The sequence below is a fragment of the Ipomoea triloba genome, chromosome 5 (genome assembly GCF_003576645.1).
Source record: "Ipomoea triloba cultivar NCNSP0323 chromosome 5, ASM357664v1".
Classification (NCBI taxonomy): Eukaryota; Viridiplantae; Streptophyta; class Magnoliopsida; order Solanales; family Convolvulaceae; genus Ipomoea; species Ipomoea triloba.
The window spans coordinates 3,590,202-3,599,811 of NC_044920.1; positions in this window are offsets into that span (position 1 = coordinate 3,590,202).

Below are 9,610 nucleotides of genomic sequence, written 5' to 3' on the forward strand. Positions count from 1 at the left end.
ACATATATCTAAAATGTGTTGGTATAATTATATGCATTGTTAAATTATACATTGTGCTTTCTCTCTTGTAACTCACAAATTCTTTTTAATTTTGCTCTCTTTTTTTATAACTATATATATAAACAAAAAAAAAAACAACTAAAAATTATATATATAAGTTTGATTCACATGGCATCCATCATGTCAATGAACTATATTCTAAATCTCATAAACTTGCTTAGGTTCATAAGGAGATAAATTGAGTCAATTTAGTTTCAAATATTTTGACCCTCATTAATCCGTATTCAAGCCCATAAGGAGGCGAACTCAACACCAAACTATACACTTTTGCACCCAAGAAAATCAATTCAAATCCAAATCTGGCCAAATGTTCATGCATGGTAAAAATCGAACCCTCACCTTGCAAATAGAAATAAATTTTGGGTGAGATTTCTCATGAAATCATCTATTAGACCATTGTCTTAGTAACTTAATCCTTGATTAGGGTGACATATTATCACCTACCTAAACTTTTAGTGACACACACAAAAGAATGAAACAAAACGAAATTATAGCATAAGAATTATTGATATGTAGAGTATATGTGAAGATAAAAGATAACTCAAGTGTAAAAATATTTTATATTCATTGACTATTTATGAATGAATTGAAACTACAAATCCACAATAACTTAATCAATAAAATAATATCTCATATTACCATTGCCCTTAGTGAAACAAGAGGCCGACAAGAAAATTGTCTCAATTTAATAGGTGTGTTCCAAAGTTTTAAAAAAAAAAAAAAAAAAAAAAACACACACACACACACAACACATTTTAATTAGGCGAAGATAAAAATTAAACCCACAATCATTGCATACGGGTAAATTCACATTTCCCAGGAGAGCGATTTACCAAGGTATTAATAAAAATTAAACTCATGAATTTTAGATACAAGAATAATATTTTATTCATTTGACCACCCATTTGATGAAAAACACAACACATTTTGAATAATTTAGAACATATAATATCTTTTTAATTATTATAATGTCATAACATTAATATCATATATGCAATAACATTTCCCTTTTGTATAACAGTTCACCTCGAACTCGCATCTAAATTAGTTGTAATACAATAATAAGCAACTCCCAACCATGCAATACGAATTAATTGTAATAATTATTATCTTACACTAGTGGTATCAAGTGGGTCGTGTTATATCGGCTCGGCTCAAGTCCACATAAACCGGCACTATGTTGAATTGTTGATCATATTATGTCAACACTACAAGAATGTTCACATTTAGCGACGTTTAAAAAACGTCGATAAAAATAAAAATACGTCGCGAAATGTTTTTACTGACGAAATAAAAACGTCACCCGGATCGTCGGCTTAGCGGCGTATGGAAAGGTATTACTGACGAAGTTAAATTTTCGTCACAAAATATTACAATTACTGACGTTTTTGCATGGTCTTGATAATGTCATGGAATACGTACTTTTTTGAGACGAAATATTAACAAAAACGTCAGTAATAGTTTGTGACGAAGTAAAATATTTCGTCAGCAAATGTGTCTTTACTGACGTTTTCCATTCAATTATGTCCTTGTCATGAATAAATTTAATTGGTGACGAAAAATGATATGTGTCAATAAAATAAAAATTTGTCAATAAAAAGACATTTACTAACGCTTTTTTCCATATTCGTTGTCATCACAAAATTTTATATTTGGAGATATTTACAATTTTTCTTAATAATTGATGATAATTTACATATACTTGTATATAAAAAGGTTTACACAACAATTTCATATAATTGAAAATAAAATATATTAGCATCAATTAAATGTTCAAAATAGAATATTTTTCATAATATAATATTTATTGAATTACAAGGATGTAATGTGATACAAATGATTCTTAAATAAGGCTAGTCTAGACAAGGGAATATATACAATTTTATGCACATAAAGATGGATAATAATTCTAATGTTCAACAAAACTATTGAGGCCGGCACTTTGAAAGTCCTTTGTCTTGGGAAGAAAGTCTGATTTGATGAGTGCATCTAGATATGCAATAATTCCCTGTCACTAAAAAAACATAAATGTTTTTCAAGCATGAGTAATAAATTATTCAAAACTATATATTCAACTCAATCAAATAATTAATTTACATGGCTTTATACTTTCTTGTGATTATATTTAATTTCTAACCTAACTTTTCTTTGCTAATTTTTCATTTATTAGTTGCTTATAGCATGTAATCAATTTCCATTCTAGCCGTATACTCCCCAAAATCAAAATTTACATAACAAAGAAATGATAAATAAAATTCTAAGCTTTGGTTATACCTTCAAATGTTGGTATACCCCTTGAGCTCATTAACTAAGTTGTAAAAACTTGGTGAATTCCCATGAAGACCTCTACAAGCTAAGGCCAAATCCAAGCTAATTCATGGCAAAATCTCCACATTTAGAAGTATCTAACTTCTCAAGAATGTCAGCTAAAGATGAGACAATTTTAATTTTCTTTGAAAAGTTGTCAATATTCTTTTATTATGAGCACTTGAAGAATACAAAAAGGTCTTCAACTACTTCAACTTGACACATAATAGGATTAATAGATAATAATAAAAACAAAAATTTGCTTTGCAAAATGCTAAATGATCCTGTTAAAACAAAACATTTCTTGGGGTAGCAAAGGGAAAACAAGTATTCTCACTATGACAAGCATTATTTAAAAAAATCAAATTTTCATATGTTAAACATTACCACCACACGTTCTAACAAAATGTCAAAAGAGAATCCAAAGCTAGTATGTTAAATTCATAAATTGAAATTTTATAAAAACAAATAAAACTTGCTAAGTCTATGAAAAAATTTCTAGAGAAAACCACAATAAAAATTTAGATATCAAGTATTCAATCAATAGCAATATGTACCTTTTTGTAGATCAAGTTGCCAATCTTGATGATGCCATATCATTAATAAAAAAACTTAAGCTTTGTCTCATGAAAAGAAATCAAGTATTCAATCAAAGGCAATATGCCAATTATTGTTTGTTTAGTGGTATCTTTCGCACCAGCATATAGTTAATCCATTCACAAGCATGTCAAGAAAATAAATCATATTGTAGAAAAATGAAAGAACCTGCATACTGAATCCTCCCTATTCCTCTGCTCCTCTCCTCTATGTTCTTGCTTGGCTCTTGACTTATCTCGAAAAACAAGGTTTCATTCCTTATCCAAGTAGCATAAGGAAGAAGATTAACCCCTTTATTCAACCTGTACTCTTCATGGAATGTGCTGTTAGCCTCTATTACAAATTACCAATTACCGGAATTGAATAAGCAAAACAACAATAGATGAAGTAAAATATGCAAACCTCTTCATATGACAATTGACAAATAAGACCTTGTCTTTGCAATTTGATGAACCTGGCAAACAAAAATACTTCTTGTCAACTACTGACACTCACAGTATAAATTCAGTCCAAATAAGATGCAATTAAATCGAGATGAAAGTGATCGGAAATAGCTAAAAGATTAAAGCAGGCAATGATATCATTTGATATGGACATAATTTGATAGCTATGAAATCATGGTTAGATATCATCCAACACTGTTAATATAATAATAATCAAATATACTTGTGCAAGTCAGGCCTTCAATGTCTCCGTTCCAACAGTTTACATCATTATTGTTACCCTAGAAAGAAGAACAAACCATTTTATCTTGATAATAACAATAAATGTATATGTTGCTAAATGCACCACAAGAATAAAATGAAATTGATTCTATAATGTCCGGTATAAACAAAGCATAACAAATTGCTTAAAAAGGATTAGTACATGTTTGTCTATGTGCCATGTCAATGTTAAAATTGAGTCTCTGAAGCTATAACAAATATTAGAGTTTCAGAAACACTGCAATATAGAGGAGTAAAACTATATTGCAAAGAAGGTTAAAAACTGAGAAATACATTTGCCACATAGAAATGAGCAAAGGAGTATCAATTTCCAGAGAATTTGATCAACATGGTTTATTCTGATATAAGTGAGGTAAAAAACTACATCAGTAAAATTAACCATACAATGATGAGGAAGAACGTTTATATATAATGCTATCAAATAAGGAGAGGATAGGATAAATTTACAAAATATCTGCATCACATCTTACTATAAAATTACTTTATTATGCTCAAAAAGCCAAACAAGCACCTAAAATTACTTCATTATGCTCAAATATTGCAGCAATACTAGGAATTAACACTTGGCATAGACCAAAACTTCTGAAAATAATTCAAAAATGGACGCAATAACATTTGACTAGTTGGCTTACCTCGAAAGTCATTGTATAAGCTGTGGCCAACCAATATCTTTCCATGAGATAACAAATTCTTTAAAAAATTTCTGTAGGAATGCGAAAAAAAAAAAAAAGTTTGAGTGATCTTTTGGCATAAATCTAGGACACCCCAAATAACAAGATTTACCTGTACATCAGCCAAGGAACAAGTAACTCCATCTAAATCTGTTGCAGTAATTCCTGTAATGTCAGTTCTGTAATCTGCAATTGCATTTCTGGGCTTTACAAATTCATCAAGTTTAACCTGAAGTATTCCAAACTCCACAGTCATTTAAGGTGACACATGATGAAAAATATTATATTAAATGCAAAATCATATATGTAAATCATCAGAAATACGTACTCCTTGTTGCCAATTGGTTTAGGTAAATACACCTTACAATTCTTCTTAGAACTATACTGAAAATACCTTTAAATTCTAATCAGAACATATTAATTATTACATATGCAAACTATAAAGAGAAAATAGAATAAAATGCCAAAATACTAAAAGAGGTCAACTAACCTGTGAACAAAACCAAGTCATCTATTCCCATGGTAATGAATGGTAGAAATCTAGAAAATGCACTAGTCCAGAAGTCAGAACCATTGACAAATATATGCCCATATTTAATAATCATGGTAAAAGGAAATGACTAATAATTATTAGCAGCTAGATCATACTTAGAACTAACACAACCATCTGCAAAATATGTAAAAATTAAACTAGCTGCCTCCTCCAGAACCAACAAGTAACTACACCTCAAGCCTTATGCAAAATATGCCAAAACTAACACCCAGATCTAGCAAAGCAAAAACTAGCTGCCTCCTCCAGAACCTGCAGAAACTACAACAAATTGCTGCTTCCTAAGCCTTCTTAGAGGCCTCATTCCTCCTTAATAAGTTGAAACCATCATCAAACCCAAACACAAAACCTCAATATCCATCATCAATCAAAACCAACAACCAATCCACACTCAAGCTTGCTGCATATCTGCAGAGAGATTACAGAAGATTGCAACTAACTGTATCCTACAGCCACCCCAAAACTGCAGTAGCTAATCCTTGCAAAACCAACATACAACCTCACCTCAAAACCTCCTGCAAAAACCCAAATCCTACTCCCAAATCTGCTACATCCGGCAGCCAAAACTGCAGGTTGCATCAATACCCTAGATTATTATGATTATTTCTAAACCACCCCACCTATGTATGAATAATTCATAATAAATTTAAATATATATATATATATATATAATAATAAACAAATCGCAACAAAGTAAAAAAAATAAAAATTAAAAAGCTAGAGAGAAAGCTATCCTATTCTAACTAATGAGAGCAAAAATAATACCAACAATTGGGTGGAGATTAGTTGATTAGGGTTTGTATTTACCTGGACATGAATCTTCTCTTGTAAGCTTGGGTCCTTTGGAAGACTTCCACTGGGATTTTGCAGAGATGAAGGCTAGGTATTATGATGAAATAGTGAAGAAACTCTATTGTAGTGAGATGAGGGGAAAACTAGAGATGCAGAGTGCGATGCTGCTGTGGAAACTACGGTCTTCTCGCAGTGGAATCGGCGGTGGTGTAACGGAGCGGTCGCAGTGGAAACTGAGGTGTGTCTCGGAGCGGTACCGAATGATACTGCCCGATTGCTGCTACGGAAACGGCTATGGAATCCTTCTTCACCCAAATGGTAGTGTAGTGAGAATATGGAAACTTGTATTGGTAGTGTACTGAGATTATTAGACATATTTTTTTTCTTAATGGCGCCAAATGAAAAAAATCTTTCCCGCAACATATTTTTGCTTCTCCTGACGTTTTAGGCTAAAAATGATTTTTAAAATAAAACATTTAGGGACGTTTATTATAAAATGTCATTGATTCTAAATCTTTACTGACGAAATATATTATATTTCGTCAGTAAATATTACAAATTTTTTATTGTCTCTACCAAAATATATAGTGACGTTATTTAATATGACGTCGCGAATTGTTATATTTAGCGACGTTTTTTAGAGCGTCGTTAAAATTTTCGTCGGGAAATGAAAGATTTCTTGTAGTGCAAGCCATAGTAGAATGTAGGTTATGTTGGTCTAACCCAATATAACCACTTTAACCTATTAAAATATTTAAATTAATAATTTTTTAAAAATGTTATGTCTATAAATTATAATTTATAATTTTTGAATTATAATTATAATTACTCCTTATAAGATTTGAATTTTATAACATATTTATAAAATTATTAAACTATATATTATTTATATATTAATAAAGTTAAAATTTATAAAATTAGAAACTTACAATTTTAAAAAATTAAAACTAGTTCACATTACAATGAATAAACTAATAATACATAATGGTTATTGTAATTCATCTATAGACTCTTTAGAATAACAACAACAGCAACAACAACAACAATAATAACAATAATAATACTAAAATAATAATAATAATAATAATAATTGTTGGTTTTATCAACTACGTATGGTCGAACGGTAGACCAACTCCACTGGAAAATCGACTAAGTGTTTGAGAGTGAATTAGAGAGGCGTTTTGGCCCTCTTTGTATTATGAATTGCTTGTGAGTACAGAGAATCGCTTATTCTTCTTTCAAGGTCTTACACCCCTATTTATACAAGCTAAGAGAGATTTCTCACTTTGAGAACCCTAAACTACCATATTCAAGTTAGGAATTCTTTCCTTATTATATGTGGACACTTTCCTAATCTACCTCGATCTTCCTTCCATATCTTCCGCCTTCCACCGCCTGACTCTTTTAGGAAACTCTCACAACCGCATTCTTTACCTCGACTACGGCTCTTAGGTCGGTCCAGGCCGACTCCTCTCCTTTAGCCCGTCTTCCTTCCCTAGTAATTAACTGTTTCAATAGCATTGTTCAGTCACTCTCAGTCTAAGATCTTCAGCTGTCTTGTTACCTCTATAACAAACCCTCGGCCAACCGACTCATCATCGACCGACCTACGCCGTATCACCGTGCCTAGCTTCCTCCAAGTCTTTCAAGCTTGGCCTCTATGTTCTTCTTTCCTTCTGATCTTCATCAGTCGTCCCTTTTGTTTATGCAGAGTTTCTAGTACCGAGCCTTAGCTTATCCTCCATCAATAATAATAATAATAATAATAATAATAATAATAATAATAATAATAATAATATTGTTGTTGTTGTTGAGATCAATTTTATCTTATATGTAAAAGAAACTTAAATAACTATATTCTTAACTTAGAAGCTTAAAAAAAATTGTAAAATATAATAGAAGTAATGTAAGTATGAACTATCTCAGCCCGATCCAACTCATCTCAATCCGACCCAACTCAAATTACATGAAGAAGCAATACGACGTTGTTTGAATTATTTTAGGAAAAAATGATTACCATAAACAATTGTAGACAGAAAGTTTCAGTAATAAGGTATATGTAGTAGCCTCTCTTATCTTCGTTGCAATATTCTCCTAAGCTTCTCGGCAAATTATATCGTGGACTATGATCATAACTGATATTGTAGTTGTGTTGAACGGATACTGTAGTTGTGTTGAAAAGATACTGCAGTTGTGTTGAAAGGAAACTGCAGTTGCACGGAACAGATGTCGTTTATCCGTTCAACACAACTGCAGTATCCGTTCAACACAGCTGCAGTATCTTTTCAACACAACTGTAGTATCCGTTCAACACAATTGCAGTTCCAAATGAATGACACGGTCTCTGTTCCACACAACTGCATTTCCTTTTCAACACAACTGCAGTATCCTTTCAACACAACTACAATATCATTCAACACAACTGCAGTATCAACCATGACCCATGGTCCACAATGCATTGTGGACCATGGTCCACAGTATAAGGACTGAAGCTTCTCTTATATTTGCTTCATTTTCTTCTCATCCAATATCTCTCATATTCTTTTATCTAAGTGTATTTTCTTTTATCGACCCATGGATCAATTGACAGACAGAAGTAACCTAACCATATAGTTCAATAATTGTGTGGATCATTCAGTTTCATTTAATACACATAGTAGTTTCATTGCCGCACCACTAAAGTATCATTCTAATTTAACAACATTTTCATTTGATAATATGCACTCAATATATGAGACATGCTTTTCAATTTTATTTTATGCACATTGTAATTTCATTACAACACTATTAAAGTATCATTCTAATTCAACTACAATTTCATTTAATAATATACATTCAATATATGAGACATGCTATTCATTCATTTAATACACACTATAATTTCAATACAACGCCATAAAGTATCATTATAATTTGACTACAATTTCATTTGATGACATTACATATACACTCAATATGTGAGACAAACTATTCAATTTCATTTTATACATACTTTAATTTTATTGTACTATCACTAAAGTATCATTCTAATTCAACTATATATTCATTTGACAATATACACATATAATATCATTCAGGTATTATAATCATCTCATAGGTTTCAGAATGATTTGTAACTGCATTTTAGTTCCGAGTGATTATAAACCCTAAATAATAGAAACTACATTTTATACACACTCAATGAAGCTTAGCTTTAGGCTTGTAACAATGGCGTCATAAAGAGAAAAACACAGTTGTTTTGAACCCCAGAGATGTAACAACAGCACGTTGTAGAGGTAATTTAATGAAACCAAAAACTTGCTTTCCGTTTTTATATTTAAAAAATAAAATTGAGCGCACCACAAATACAAAATTGATTGAACATAATGGATACCATTTCTTTCATTAAAAAAACAACAGCGTTCTGAATCTTGATTCACACAACTATATGAACCATGCATGATTCATATTGTATAACAATTGCACAGCTAACGTTGTATACAAGGTCAAACCAATCTAAACACAATAAAATGTACGGTATTGTCCCATATTGAGGTCCAATCCACATTGTCGTATATCTCACATTCTCACACCAATATAATACATCGCAATTTTTTATTACAAAAAGAAAATCGTTGAAAATCAAATACGGAGTACGAAAAAGAAAAGGACCGGCCAGTGGATAGTAAGTAACCGACCCATTGAAATTTGAAGCATTATAATCATATGACATATCACAATGGGGCCGGATCGGTGTCGTTGGTCCCACAACGGTCCGACATTGATCCAATGATGCCCGGTTTATCATTCATGCTCATGTTGTTCAGTATGGACTGATCATTCTGAGCCACAAACAAGCTTCATATTTTATTTATTTATTTATTTTTAAGTAATAACTTCAAAAGTGCTGATTGAGTCAAAAGTGTTGA